Below are 16,290 nucleotides of genomic sequence, written 5' to 3' on the forward strand. Positions count from 1 at the left end.
TGAAAATACGAATAAATGAGAATAAACTTACCTCCGATCCGCTCCGTTTCTTCTCTTCGCTGCGGCGTGATCTTCTCTCGTCGCGGCCGGATCTTTTTTCTTCGGCTCGGCGGATGTGCATGATGACGTCGGTGACGTGCCCCGCGCATGCGCCGGGCCGAAGCAAAATGATCCGGCCGCGACTGAGAGAAGATGGCGCGGCGCCGAAGAGAAGAACCGGAGCGTGTGAGTAAAATCAGATTTTTGTCTCCCGCGGATCCGGACGGCTTCCATAGGCTTCAATAGAAGCCCGCGGGAGCCGTCCCCGCGGGAGACCCGCATGAAAATGGAGCATGGTCCAGATTTTTTCATGCTCCATTTTTTTTTAAATCACTTTTATTGACGATCTGCGGGTATTTATCTACCCGCGGGTGGTCAATGCATCCCTATGGGGTGCGGATCCGCGCGCGGGAGAAGAGTTAAAATCCGCTGCGGATTTTAATTCTTATTTTCCCCGTGGACATGAGGCCTTAGTCCTATCACATCACAGTTAGTGCTAATGATTATAGGCTCCTGTTACGCAGTTATAATAAAGATAATAGTTTATCCTCCTGTCTGCATACTTATGGTCTGTAGCTTAATTAGGAGCATATAGAACACAATTATAATCACAATCTCTTCCCAGCAGGCAGAGATGGTACTGCCTCTAGCTGGTTATGTGATGTTTTGCTGATGCATCATGGGATTACTAACACAGCATTGAGGAAGAGAAAGCAGGGAGAAATATAAAAATCAAGATAGTGCCTGATAAGTATCAGATCAGAGGCTGAACTATACATAGAAGACAGCAGAGTCTGACAGACAATTAGGTAAAGGGTATCAGATGGAAGAATGTGTTTTTGCCGAAGTGGCCCTTTAATAACACAATCCAGCTACTAAGAAACACTTTTATAAAGTAGGCCTCTCTTTCTTTTTGCATTTAAGGGGGAAATGAGTTTGTAGAAGAAGGGCCACATCTGATTGGCTCAGTGTGCTGTATATAGCACTACAGAATGTATGGGCAGTAGGAAACTAAACCAAAGCTCCCAATACACTTACATTGGCAGACAACCGAATATTCGTTCGGCTGACAGCTATTCCTCCTGACTCCACCATTTTCAATAGGATAGAGGTGAATAGTTTATCCCTACGAGAAGAAAGGATTGCAAATATTAAAAACCAACATGCCCAATCCTTCTTACCTCTGATATCTGTGATCGGAGGGAGGGTCATAAATCCTGGCCATTTTAGCATTCAGTTGAATGCCATCAACATTTTTTCATATGCAGATTTTGAAATTTGCATCAAGAAAAAAACCCCAAAAAATTAACATGTAAGAAACTGCGTCAGGCAGTTGTGAATTGGTTTGCCCCATTGACTGGATGCAGATCTGCCTCGGATTTCTGCCGTAGAGTGTCAGATCCACATTCGAAAAATCCAATGCGGATCTGACAACGAAGCCATGTGAACATATCCTGAGGGCATGGGACCAGAAAGAAGCTGACCACTAAGTTTGCAAAGAAAAGGAATACAAAGGATTAAAAATGATCAAAAACATGCATGTTAGACAAATAATACCTGGTAATGCTCTGCTTAGAGAGGGATGTTATGCTTTAAAGCAATTACATTGTATCCCTGATTGAGTACAGAGAACTACAAGACGAGTTGGTGTCACCAGAATCATAAACAACCGCACTTTTATTATGGCAATGAGCTATATAAGTCGTTTTTGTAGTGGAAAACAATTAAGATAATGAAAACCTTCCATGTTGGACTAATGGATCCCAGGATTTTCATAGGTGTGATCATATAGTCGAATTATTGAGATTCTAATAAAAGTAAGAGCTTATCCTTGTTTTATTTTAATAGAAAGTTACAATGTGCTTCCAACATTTTCATAGAATAGATTATGTGGTTAAACAATATTTATGACTTTTACAATGTTGTCTCTGTAATGGAAAGATTCGGCGGTGCTCTACGCACATTGTAATCACCCGCATGCTAGACCAAATTTAATAGGAAGCCAAATGACCTAGAAATATATTTTTAGAGTATGAAATGTAATTGCAATAACTGGGGGGACGCATGCCAGGAAGGGCAGGTCAACTCTATCCACCTGAGCCCGGCACCACCAATGGATGGCCATGATGCCCAATAAATCCCACAAGTGTACTGTAAAGCTGCAAGAAAAATGACTAACTCTAAAAGAAGGCAATGTCAACTTGAAAAATAAATGTAGGCACAGAAAATTCCTTTCTACATAAATATGCTTAATAGTACCCACTTAACTATTATATTTACCTTACAAAAAGCTTTAAAAAAGTTTCTGTAATTTTTCCAAAGCGTATGCAGAAAAACTTTGAAGCAGCAAAATATTGAAACTACATTTCTAAAAAGAAACCTATAAAGTATTATTTCTTAGGTCTAACATAGCCTATTAAATATGCCACTGTCTTCGGTGCGCGGAATGGACTGATCCATAACAGGCACTAGGGAACCGGCCAATGCTTTTGGTTCACAAATCCAATTATGCATCTTGACCAAAGGCGTGAAGAATGAATCTCTTTAAAAGCATCTAATCTTTATATTTCCAAGTGCAAGGCCAGAGGGGAAAAAAGACAGATAAGAAGCACCAAACTTCTTAGCTGTGAAAAATGGACGCAATGCAAATCTCTCGCTGCTGGAGATGACAGTCATTTATAAAGCTGAGGCCTTTAAAGGAGCACTCTGTGTCTGTCTTTTTTTTTAGTACATTATCTGATCTCCATGTGTCTTCTTGATGATCTCTTGTCGTGTACCCAAGGACTGAGCACCCTAAGTTACTGGCTCAATTAATCCGCAGTCTACAGAAAAACTTGCCCTTCTACAACAAGACTAGTTATAGCGACATGGACACCTTTTCACACTCTTCACAGCTATATTGGCACATTTCAAAATGGTTAATAACAGAAACATCAAGAACCGGTGTACAAACATGCCTTGTAGCGGCTGAACATTATGGAAGTGTCCGCCATGTCTAGAGTGTCTGGTTAAAAAGATACTTAAACCAAATACATGGAATTCTAGATTTTCTTTGAACAGATCCAATGTCGCTTATAGAAAATGACATTTCACAGGAATGTTGTCGAAATAATCACAACATGAGTCATTTTTAGGGTGCATTCACACGACCATACATCGGCAGGGTTTTTCACGCCCAGCCGATATACGGCGTCTCTCTCTGCAGGGGGAGGAGGCTGGAAGAGCCGGGAGCAGTGCTCTGAGCTCCCATCCCCTCTCTGCCTCCTCTCCACCCCGCTGCACTATTTTCAATGAGGAGAGGTGGGACGGGGGCAGAGCTAATTCCCAGAACTTAGCCCCACCTCCGTCCCGCCTCCTCTCATTGCAAATAGTGCAGAGGGGTGGAGCTCAGAGCACTGCTCCTGGCTCTTCCAGCCTCCTCCCCCTGCAGAGAGAGATGCCGTATATCGGCTGGGCGTAAAAACCCAGCCGATATACGGTCGTCTGAATGCACCCTTAAGCAGTTTTCTTAAATTTTGCAATAAATGGAATAGATTTCCATTGGTTGGAATTGGAACCACGTTTCTATTTATCACAGATTATATTTCTGACTGCTTACTACTAGCACTATAGCTATAGTGATTATTTGCCTACTCTTTAAAGGGAATGTGTCATCAGAAATATATTTTTAAGAATTTTCTGTGATTTTTTTAATTCTGTATGTCACGAGCAATCTATATTTTTAAAAAATGCTTAAAAATAAAAAAAATCCTAATTTAAAATGTTTATTACAGAAATATTAAAATCCTGCAGTTCTCACAACTGACACTCGTCCCCACACATACTCACTCTCGTGCTGCTGCATGGCAGCTAGTATCGTTAGCTCACAGTGGGGCGGCTGCAGGAGATTTCTCTCCTCGTGCTCCCCCGCCCCTCTCCATTCACTTAACATAGCAGCCGTTCAGTACTGAACGGCTGCTATTTACACTGAGCAATCAGCTCATCGTCAATCGTTTATGCAGAATAAGCGATGGACAATGAGCAGATTGCTGATCGCTCAATGTAAATAGCAGCCTCTATGTTAAGTCAATAGAGAGGGTCGGGGGAGAGTGAGGAGAGAAATCTCCTGCAGCCTCCCTGCCACCCTGCTGGCCACTCTGTAAGCGAGCCATCTCTACTAGCCCCCGTGCAACAGCACGAGAGCGAGTGTATGTGGGGATGAGTGTAGGCATCGTCTGCCTGACATTCATTCCATCTAAATGGGACATCACTGTACAGATCACAGAACATGCCTAGAACACTAGAAGACAATAGGTCCCCTCCAACACCTTGTGTCTATAACCCAGGTGCCTGCTATAAAGCATATCCCTAAATGCTGTTAAAATGTAGCTGAGACAAGATGGCCACCCCATAGTCATTATAGACAAAATGTCTGCCTTTACAGTCATTATAGACAAGATGGCCACCCCCGTAGTCATTATAGACAAGATGGCCACCCCCGTAGTCATTATAGACAAGATGGCCACCCCCGTAGTCATTATAGACAAGATGGCCACCCCCGTAGTCATTATAGACAAGATGGCCACCCCCGTAGTCATTATAGACAAGATGGCCACCCCCGTAGTTATTATAGACAAGATGGCCACCCCCGTAGTCATTATAGACAAGATGGCCACCCCCATAGTCATTATAGACAAGATGGCCACCCCCATAGTCATTATAGACAAGATGGCCACCCCCATAGTCATTATAGACAAGATGACCACCCCCATAGCCATGTATCAACTATAGAATAGAAAAAATCTACAATCAAAAAATAAAAACGGGTTCCAAAAATGTAAAATGTTTCACTATTTGGTTTTAATTAGCAATAACAATATAGGTGATACATTCCCTTTAAATCAGTGTTTCCCAAACTCCAGTCCTCAGGGAGCCCCACAGGTCATGTCTTCAGGATCTCCTCAGTGTTGCACAGGTGATGTAATTATTGTCGGTGCCTCAGACATTGCCACAGGTGTTCCTACCATAGGATATTCTGAAAACATGTCCTGTTGGTGGTCCCCAAGGACTGGAGTTTGGGAAGCACTGCTTTAAATGGTCACTTCACTTTGGAACAACTTGCCAATATGTGATGGCCAGTGTGCTAACTAGCAAAAGTGAAAATCTAAAATGATCTTTTCATGCTTTAAAATCTCTGCAAATGTTCTGGTCGCTACGAGGTCTTCCTGCTCATTTGCTGTAAACTGTTTTTTGTCAAATGAAGTCCATCTCTAAACAACAGAGATAAGACGGAACACAGAAATTAGCAGAGGATGATGACTCATGCTGCCCACAGAAGTCAATGGAGATTTAAGGTGAGCAGGGAGAACAAGGGAGAGAGGGGTAGTGAGTCACAAGGAGGTACATAACTGACAATTGGAGATATGTTCTGCATTAGGGAAAACCAGTCAGAAACATGTCATAAGGACTGGATACAATGTTATTCATCATGTACCAGCAGCAGAAACGTCATCTGCTGGTACAGCAGTATTTAATAGTCTGAACGTCAGTAAACACCCTTGATTGTCCAAACCTATTCCACTAAAGGCACCTATTTGTATTTTCCTCTCGTGGCTCCAAACACTGGAGAAACGGAGAGATGCAGGTTTTACAGGCATGGTTCATATTTGTCATTTCATCAAAACTGTCATGCTCTCTAAATACAATTACTGCAAAATATGACATTTAGATGCCAAGCAAGTATATCCTTGTTCTAGAAGTGTCAATATATCACTCCATGTGTCACGCACAGCAGAACCAGTAAATTCTAAGACACCTGTATCTTTTCCCATTTAAAAAAAAAGCATAAATACCATAAAAATATCCAACTCGTGTAGAACCATTAGAGAAGACTGAAATAATTATTTTGGCTATGGAAGGAGATTTTCAAATTACAATATCATCTTCATGCTTAAAGGGGCTGCAGCAGAATTACAGGATTCCATGTCCCCCGTTGTCCTAATTGTGGGGTTACTGCACGCCCCGCAGTGAGGTGGAGACCGATTGAAGCACTGGTCACGCAAGTGCACTAGTACTCAATGCGCTCTTAATGGCACTGTGGAGATATTCAAGCAGCATCTGTTCAGCCATCTCCATCAGTCCGATAGAAATGAATGGAGCACTGACCACGTGTTCAGCCAATGCTCCCCTGTAATGTCAGGCAGAGGGGGACCAAGGGGTTCTGTTCTTGAGATCAGCTGGGGTCTCAGCGGTAAGACCCCGACCGATCAGTGAATTATTACCTATCCTGTGAACAGGGAATAATTTGTAATTGTGTTACAACTCCTCTAAGCCGAAAAATTACTTGAAGTGTACTGTAGTGCTGTAATACTGAACACTACTGCTGTACTTTTTCCAGGCTATTTCTATTCCTCACCAGCCTTAGGTCACTCCGGACCCCAGCTGATCAGCTATTCAGGTGCCCGCTGCCAGCAGAAGAGCCAGATAGCTCCACTGGCGTAACTATAGGGGATGTGGTTGCACCCGGGCGCAGAAGCCTTAAGGGGCCCATAATTCCTCTCTTCTCCATATAGAGAGCCCAGTACTATGAATAAAGAATTATAGTTGGGGGCCCTGTTACAGGTTTTGCATTGGGGCCCAGCAGCTTCAAGTTACGCCTCTGGATAGCTCAGATCACTGTGTAGTGGCCAGTGCTGGTAATTGCAGGCATAGTTCCCATTACAATCAGTGACAGCTGTAATTACCGCCTCTGGGCACTACACAGTGGTCGGAGCCATCTGCTACTGCTCTGCACACTGTGTTTTGATGTCGACAGCAGGCGCCTGAACAGCTGATTGACGAGGGTCCAGAGTGGCAGACCCCAGCTGATCAACTATTGATGACCTATCTTGGAGATAAGTCATCAACAGAAATAGTCTGGAAAACCCCTTTAATGGGCTAGAATGCTTTATTTTTGATAAAGGTAAAACAAGCATGTACATTGTGTCTAACCTAAGCAGAGGATCTATGAAAGCTACGCCAATATATTGGAAATAGTTAAAAAGCCCAATACAGCCATCACTGTTAGCGTCGGCTCCATAAACACTGAATGGGGTGCCAAAGGGCGCATGATGACTGCCATTGCAATCAAACAACCAGAGCAAGAAGGAAGAAAAGCCTCATGGACCCGGTTTTTAGTGATTGGAGGGGGTTCCAGCAGTAGAGCTCCCGGCGATCAGACGCTTATCACTGTGGATAGGTGACAGATGTCCACTGTGGGACAACCGCCCTAAAGATTAATAAAGGAGCACACAAACTTACTTCTATGTAGTTATCACTATATACCCTGGATATACACCCCTCTAATTAGTGAGTTCTGATAGTAGTATGGACTGTACTAAGATCTCAGTATGGCGCTGTCATATACTGTAGTGCTTTGTTTCCAGTCACCAGTCCTCTATTACAGCACTCTCCACTGTAGGCCATATAAATGCTCCCCCTATCACTAGCATCAGTCAATTAGGACTAGTATTGTAAAAGATCACTTGTAAAACTTACCTGTCCTCATTAAATTACTCTTCACTAAGTCTCAATCAGTATCTGGAAGCAACATGGGCACAAGAACTCTCTGCTTTATAGATTGGGTTGCTTTGGTCCTACAGGCACCCACAAGCTTAAGACCACCATGTTAAATGCTACACAGTGGCGAGAGTATTGTAACACAAGGGGCTTACTTACTAATACTGTCTAAGGGTCCGTTTACACCAAATGATATAACATGTGACATACAGATATCGTTCACAAGGAATCGTTCAGTCTTATATATTCGCTGTATACACTGAATGACTAGCTTTTATTTTCGCTTGTTTGAACGATTTTTTGAATAATTGTTCTGTGTAAGAGACTTAAAAAACTAGACAGTACAAACTTAGAATGGGCAAGTCTTAGAATGCGCCATATTTATCACAGTAGCTGTGGAATGATAAATCTGTCACATTTTAAGACTGTCTAGTTTAAGCTTAAACCAACTTTTATTTGGCTTCATTTATATCGAAAATTGCACTAAAACGTTGGTGCAATTCGCCACAGTTTTGTGCAATTAAGGCCACAGTTTTTGTTTTTTTTTAACAAAGGAACGCCCCTTTGTCGAGCACAACAAAAAAAAGTGTCCAAAAAAGTCTAACACACATAGCAAATGTGTAAAAGCATGTTTGACAGCTTTCTGGTGAAATGTACACCAGAAAACTGCTGAATTTCCAATAGTAAACAAGCTCCATTGTCTTCTGGAAGACAAGTTTTCGGAATTCATGAATTACTTTCCTATTTAGTGGTCTGATGGAAGAATCGAAGTTTTCCGAATGCCAAGCTTGTGTGCAGTGTAAAGTTTATCGAAACTAGCTTTTGTGATCTGAGTTGTTCCCTGCTCTTGTCCAGAACGACCAATCAAGGTTAGCAGAGTTGTGTAGATCTCTTGACTGCTCTATATAAAAGTCCTCCCCCCCCCCTTCCACCCACCAAAAATGTGACCAATTCTATATTAAAGGGGTTTTGAGGGACCTTAAAAAAAATTAAAACAAGGAAAAAAATCAATACTCACCTATCCCAGCGGCTGACTGTCCACCGCTGCAGACCAGGTGTCCGCCACATGGAACACGGAAGAAGCGGCGGACGGTCATGTGCCATTCGTTGTTCATGTGTCCGCTCAGTCACTCACAGACTTCGGTGGCCATGGAAGAATCACCGCTGAAGCCTGTGAGTGGCTGAACGGGCACATGAACAACAAATGGCACATGATCGTCCGCCGCTTTTTCCCGGTTCTGTTAGGTGGGCACCAGGTCTTCAGTGCTGGACACGGAGCTGCTGGGGTAGGTGGGTATTCAATTTCTCTTCATTTAAACCTTTTTCCTTTTTTTAATCCCCCAGAACTCCCCTAATGCCCATGGATTTGGAATAAGATGTGATGTGGTAGTTCACACGCTATACTTGTGTCCAAGGCGTGTAAACAGTATTTCAGATAGTAACGATTAGCACAACTAAATGGTGTGGTTCATGGGCACCCTATCAAATGGTAAAATGGCCAAAACAACAGGGAATTTTTGTTATTTGGGATTAATTACTTGAAGATCAAGTTTTATAGGAAACGTAGTTCCACTGGAGGTCTGGGAATATAATGGTCACAATGTAGCAGGCGGCAGAGGGACTTCTGTCCACATGTGGTAAACAAGGGAAGAGATCCATTAATCGCAGAAGGCAGGTGGAGAAGATGTGACTGTTCCCCGGCTCAGTGAGAGATGTGTATGCAGCACCCCGCGGTTGGCGGATAGGACGGTGAGCGATAGAAGGTGTCGCTGAATCCTGTTACTGACTGGAGGGGAAGTGTAAATTGAAAAGGCTCCAGGGTGAGCGAGCGGAAGAGCAGCGACGTACAAACCTTCCTCAGCTAATGAAACTCTGCACACTCGGCGCAACTCCATCTCATCGCTTCCAGCTAATGTATTTCTTGGGCAGCTTAGATTTTATTTCCTTATAAAGCGTGGAGCGAGCAATGTAAACCAGAGAGGCCGATAACATATAAGTATAGTATAATGGTGGAGCAGCAGGGACACACGTGATGTGCGCAGACATGTTGGCGAGGAGAAGAGTAGGAGAGAAAGATTCAACGCTGCCATCAATTTAGTTACTGCAGGACCATCTCAGACATTTGGTGCCTGTCACCTACAGTACATAATCTGATCGTACAGAAGTGTCAAGTAATACTAACAGGTTACATATAAGGGAAATAGTAAATATACCATATATCTAGATTTAATATGTCACTTCTATATTTCACACACATTATAATCACATTTTCATGACATCATTGTGTCAGTTTCTGCGATAACATAGGACAAATCTCCCCGTCATACGGTTGACCATATACTGCTGTGCAAGACAACTGATTCGATATTAGTGTGTAAGGGTCTATTCAGGAGGTAAAGCCACACAAAAAAACGCATTGTGAAAACAGCAAGCATTTGTTGTGGTTTTCGGTGCATTTGCGTTCTTTTACTGCAACCGAATTCAAAAAACGTCATGTGGTTCACCAGGATGCGGTTTTGATATTATCTGAAAACACCTATAAGGCGCCCAAACATCCCGTCAGACTCATTCTGGATCCAATAAGCGTTTCACTGCTGGATTAATGTTAGACCTGAATATGATGACGGATCACCTTCTAAAAGCAGGAGCTGCGGGGACCCGGGAAGGGTGAGCATAGGCTGGACTCTTAGTTTTCCCTATGGACAGATGGAATTCTCTGCATTCCGAGCTACAAGTCACAGTAAATTCTGCACACTCCTGTGTGGATTTCAATGTGGAATGAAAATGGCTTGAATAAGCCTGTAATTCTGCATCAAAATTGGCAGTTAGCAGATTTTGATGCCAAATTCCGTGGCAGCAAATTCTGTCCATGTGAATAGGGCCTTAAGATGGTTTGGACTGATGGAACTGCTCCCATTCTTATATATTCTCTCGGTTGTCAACGATAGCTTATTTGTAGGGTTTGTTGTCTGCAAGAAGCCACGATTCACATATGATTCTCATGTACATTTAACCCTTTCCAATCCACTGTCTGACCTGCGAAGACATTATGATTTAAGGCTGTACAGCTCTGATGTTTGAAGACATCCGTCAGGGTTCTCTTACTGTATACTGCCAGCCTCTCTGCTGTCGGAGCCTATCCAACGTGTCACCTCATGCAGTACTGGCTTTAGCCAGCATATAGCGCCGTGGTATAACGGCAGAAAAAGAGTAAGCCCCCTAGGAAAACCAGGATACAAATTGGATTGGAAAGGGTTAACCTATATGCTAGTTTTCGTTCACAGCAGCATTGGAGGATCCATCAGCAACTTGCATCTCGGATTTCCGCTACAGCAAGCTGTGTTTTTTCATCCTGTAAATCCCAGCAAAATGTCAAGACTGCTCGCCGGAAATCAAACGGACCCCATTATAGTCAGTGGGGGGTCCATTTGGTTCTGTCATAAGACGGAACAACTCGGCTAGCGGGTATGTTTGAACTTCCTAATGCTGATGTGAACGAACCCTTAAACATAGATGTAAAAACGTATACAAACAAGGGCTCCCACACATTTGGGGTTTTTAATGCTGTGTTTTTTTTATTATCGCAAATGTCAATGGGACTTTCTAACATTAAAAACGCATCCCAAAAAAATCACAAAGCACCAACGTGCGATGCGTTTTTAACATTAGAATGTCCCATTGACATTCGCGTTAAAAAGACGCAAGTGTGCGGGAGCCCTCACAAGGACAGTCATACGTTTCTATACCTGTGTGTGCTTCTTTACACTGTTCACTGTAAACTCTTTTCTCTTAATAAAGTTTTGCAGCTGAACACTTTTTTCCCTTTAAGGGGTATTTGTGTGGGCAATGCGCAGAGAACAGAACCCACTGATCTCAATGGGTACGTTCACGTTTGTGTATTTTTCACGTGCATTTCGGTAAAAAAAAAATAGAACATGCTCTATTTTTCTGTGTATTTGCCCATCAAAAGATCCCCATAGAAGTCAATGGAGGGGTGCGCAAAATGCAAAGTGATGCGTGAAAAACTGCATAATTCTGGTGGAAAAAGAACACATTTGGAACTTTCAAGCCATTTCAATCGGTGCGTTTGTTTACCAATTCCAAAGGAACATGTATTGCAGACAGAAAAAGTACAGTAAGGCACGCCGATATGCGTGCAAAAAAGCCGCGTTCAGCGCACAAATACATTGCATCAAGGCGCGCACAACTACGTGTAAAGCTGGCCTAACGCATTTGGCAACAGCAACTGTATATATGTTAAATGTATAGAAACATAGAGCCATCATTTCCCATATGTTTCCATGGACTGTAATGTATAAATATACATGACCCAATGTCGCCATATATCTGTTATGTATAATAGTATATAGGATTCCTTCTGCTCTCTGCCTTGCTTCTCCGTAGACTTTGGGTCTTCCCAGTAAGACCTGATCAATATCGGATAGTAACACAAGAAGGCCGGTTCATGGGCTGTTTGTTTTACAAGCTGGTTGGAGTTGATCCCTCTGATTAACCCCGGCTGTATAACAGGGACCTATAGAAGGGGCTGCCGGTCACACTCCATTTCCCTGCATTAGGAGTCTTTGTGTAGACTCACCCGCTCTCCTGCCCACCCGCCTCGGCTGCCCGCATCTCCGCGCTGACAGCTCTTCATGTTGGAGGAGAAAATATAGCATCTGTTTCCTTTTTATATAACGTGGAAATGAACTCTTGAGAATTCTGAAATGTGCTGCGCTAGGTCTCAATTAGAAAGACGCTCACAATAGCAGCCATATTTAATGGCCTCAGGAAATAACAGGCTTCAATAAATGTACTTCTCCTCAATGGCGTACACTAATACAGGACCAATTCATATTCATACGTTCCACAGCTGACACCTTATACCTCTCCCGCTGTCACCCGTCATCGGGCCTGAGAATACCCTGACGTGACATAAAGCAAACACAATCGCTTGGTACACCGTCCACGTCATCATCGGCTTTATAAGGGACCTTTCACACGGGACGGAATTGTCCGCAGGACGCGGCGCAGGTGTGGGGGGGTTTAACTGCGGAATGCCTTCTGCGAAACATCTTGCAGAATTTCTTGCATCTTTTTCTGCAGACTTTAACTAAAGAATTCCATCTCCGATATGTTAGGAATCCACAACAACAATTTGGCAAGACGTCCTTAATTTCACAATAGAAAGCCTTTACAGTGCAAAATTTAATCTTGCAGTTTTGAAGTAAACTATGAACCAATTTTAATAGGTGCAGAATTCAAGCCCCATAGGATAACATTGTGATGCGGAAATGTCCACGCGGACTAATTCTGTCCCGTGTGAAAGGTCCCTAATAGTACCCACTGTGTCACTCTACGACTGCCTTTCCAGTGCTGGCACACAGCGGCTATCAGCGCTATGATGTCATTGTAACAAAATGTAAAAGGTATATATTCTGCAGGTTAACATAACATGAAGGGCAGTCTTACACCAGCATATGGTCATAGAGTATTACGTGCAAGAGATATATATATATATCCATCCCATAGGCGGCCATGTTGCTGCTCACATGAAGTGTGTACATCACACATTCAAGAAATCGTAGCATGTTTTATCTCGGCACATATTACGCATGCAAACACGCCAAGATAGAACATGGCGATGGGAGGCATGCAGCCAGTACTGAATGTCATTGCGTACTGGCTGCGTGCTGCGCTGTATATCTTGCAGCCCACACTACCCCTGGAGTATATTTTAATAGGATGCGGTTATATTTATATGTTTAGTTTACAAAATCGTATAACCAGGTGACTACGACAAAGAATATGTGGTTTTTAGTGTCTGCTGCCTTTATTTTAAACCATGACAGGCTCATCCCTTGCCATTGCTACATTGATCCCCACTCTTAGGCCCCCTGTCCACGGCCGAGGCGGAATATCGCTAGTGGGGGAGTAGGGGGGAGCGCTGACAGGTTTCCGAGGTGAGCCTAACTGATAGATAGTATCGCGGCAATCGCAGCATGCCGCAATTTAAATCCCGCGAGCGGAGAATCGCTATGATTCTCCGATCGTGGACGCCAGGGCTGCGCTTTCCATAGAAACGCTATGGAAAGCTTCACAGAGCGTGATCATCGCCCGTGGACAGACAGCCTTAGGTTAGATGTATCATTGCATGAAAAAAATAAAAAAGGACTTGTCCATGTTGCATTTCAGAATAAACATACTTTGCAGTTGACTTGAGAACGGAGCCCCGAGTCATGGAGGCAGACCTCACTGGCTTCTTCCCACCCGAACCATGTGAACTTCCAGCCCTCGTCCCTCTTGTGTATGGGGAGAGCTGTCAGTCTACATGCTGCAGGCGGGCAGATGCTGGCGCAGCCGGCCTCTGTGACTCAGAGCTCCATTCTCAAGTCAAACTTCAAAGTGTGTTTATTCTGAAATGCGGCATGAAACACCCGCGGGGGCATCAGGCATCCTTGTTCCGGGTTCATGCTGCTCGTGGTTTGGGCAGTATGAACCTGGTGACAGATTCCCTTTAAGCAGATTCGAGACTAAGGAAAGTATTCCAAGCTAAATAATTGTACTGGCGAACACATGACTGAGCTGTGAAGTAAGAGGCGGTAAGCCATAGCATTTTTCTGTGATTTGGATGTGCAGCATAGCATATTTCTTCATTGATAACTATGGAGCAATCACTTTGCCTGGATAAATATGGCCTGTAATTTGCATACATCTGAGTGTCATACACACAGTCTCAGAGTTTCACAATGTGAGTTCCATTTGTCCTTGCAAATTTACCTATCAGTGTTTGAACTGTATAAGGTGCTGCTATCCAACTCAGCATCCCGCAGAGACAATAAATATGTATAAGCGGATGATAGGCCTCTGAGCTTCCAAGGTATTGATGGCTCATTTCTATGGAGCAGCTGTGCACTCACAAAGCAAAGTGCTCCAGCTGTTTGAGGTAAGAGACTTGGATGTTCCTACGCTTGGCAGTGGAGGCTGCTGATAAATATTCAGGAGGGAAGAGCGGGGGTCTGGCTGTGTGTTTTGACATTTGACTTGTCACTTTTTCAAAAGGCAGCCAGCTCTGAATGTGAGGAAGGACTAAACAGGCACAAAATCCTTCTGCCGAAACCACACCTCTTGTTTAATAGTGAACTGTGAGCTGGAAAACCCAAAGAACTGCCAAATGAGGTATCAGAGTTGGCACAGAGGAAAACTGAGGAGTATTCAGAAGAGGGGACTTAAATAGGGGGGTTGTCTATTAATATACTCTTTTGTCAAAAAAAATACTTAGCCCCTAGAAGAAGTTGTTCTGTTGCAAAACTCACAGTTCCATCTCAGGCAGATCTACAAATGGTGAGAGTTGTGGTGATTAGATGAACGGTCTTGTCACCTGCCACTAAAAGTGGTTCCCCCTTGGCCTACAAAAGGCTCTCAGAGGCTCCTTGTGTGTAGTGGCCTCTTCTTCAGCTTGTGTAGAGCTTGTTGACCACTAAACGCCTCTAAGACGCAGAGAAGAGATTTCACCCCGTTACCAGAGTCTCAGTGGGGTACATTATTGGGATGTGAGAAGCTGGATGGTCGTATCGATGACTTGTCCCCCGTTCTGACCAGACTGTTAGGATGGGACTAGTGGATGTGTGAAGGCACACAAGGTGACCACCTGTAGAGAGGATCTTCTAACAAGCACGAGTAGCTCCAACGGTTTCGTTGTCCACCATCCGGAGATGGGTGGCACCATTGTTATATCCCTCGTGTCTGTCGGAATCATTTCAAGGCATTTGGCTGAAGAATATTTGGTCTTACGGTGGCCATTACATGTACTGCCTTTGACACCTACCCACCATCACCTCCATTTACAGTGGTGTCGTGGACTGATACACAGTGGAACCTGGTGGTCTTTAGCGATAAATCCAGGTTTAGTTTGGGCACTGACTGCTGTCATTGTGTCTGGAGACCTCGGGGTGAGCGCCTCAATCCTGTCTTTGCTGTGGAGCAGCACACTGCCCCCTGTTAGTGTAGTGGTCTGGGGGGAGTCATTGCATATGACAGTCAGTCACCCCTAGCAGTGATATGAGGGACAAAGACAGTTTAAGAAAATGTTAAGGACATCCTGAAGCCACGTGTTCCTTTCATGGCGGCTTATAAGAGGCAGCAAGATAATGATGGGCTGCACGCACAAGCATCCACAACATTGCCACACTTCTGTCACATTTATCACCAATAGAACATGTATGGGGTCAACTGAGATGCCAACTTTGGTAGCCTGCAAATTTGCATGATCTAGAGGCTCAGTTACAGAAAATCTGGACCGACATGCGGTAGAATATCATGAGGAAGCGATATGCCTCCACACGCACCCATATCTCATCTTGCATCCAAGCTAGAGACAGCCCAACAGGGTACTAGAGCCTCCATGCCCACCTGTATCACATCTTGTATCCAAGCTAGAGGTGGTACAACAAGGTACTAGAGCCTCCAAACCTGCCAGTATCACATCTTGTATCCAAGCTTAAGGCGGTACAACAGGGCATTAGAGCCTCCATGCCTGCCAGTATTACATCTTGTATCCAAGCTAGAGGCGGTACAACAGGATACTAGAGCCTCCATGTCTGCCTGTATCACATCTTGCATCTAAGCTAGAGGCAGTACAATAAGGTACTAGAGCCTCCCATCAAGGGGTCAGGTCTCCACGATAAATGATCCTTTTGCTCTGATATTGTAATCACT

General features: G+C 43.8%; 1 protein-coding gene across 5 annotated transcripts in view; it reads right to left on the reverse strand.

Annotated features, from left to right (window-relative positions):
- Nucleotides 1-16,290, reverse strand: part of PLXNA2 (plexin A2) — a 322,079-nt gene that overhangs the window by 120,503 nt on the left and 185,286 nt on the right. The gene's annotated exons all lie outside the window — the stretch shown is intronic.

Source organism: Eleutherodactylus coqui, chromosome 4, assembly GCF_035609145.1.
Source record: "Eleutherodactylus coqui strain aEleCoq1 chromosome 4, aEleCoq1.hap1, whole genome shotgun sequence".
In the NCBI taxonomy this organism is placed as follows: Eukaryota; Metazoa; Chordata; class Amphibia; order Anura; family Eleutherodactylidae; genus Eleutherodactylus; species Eleutherodactylus coqui.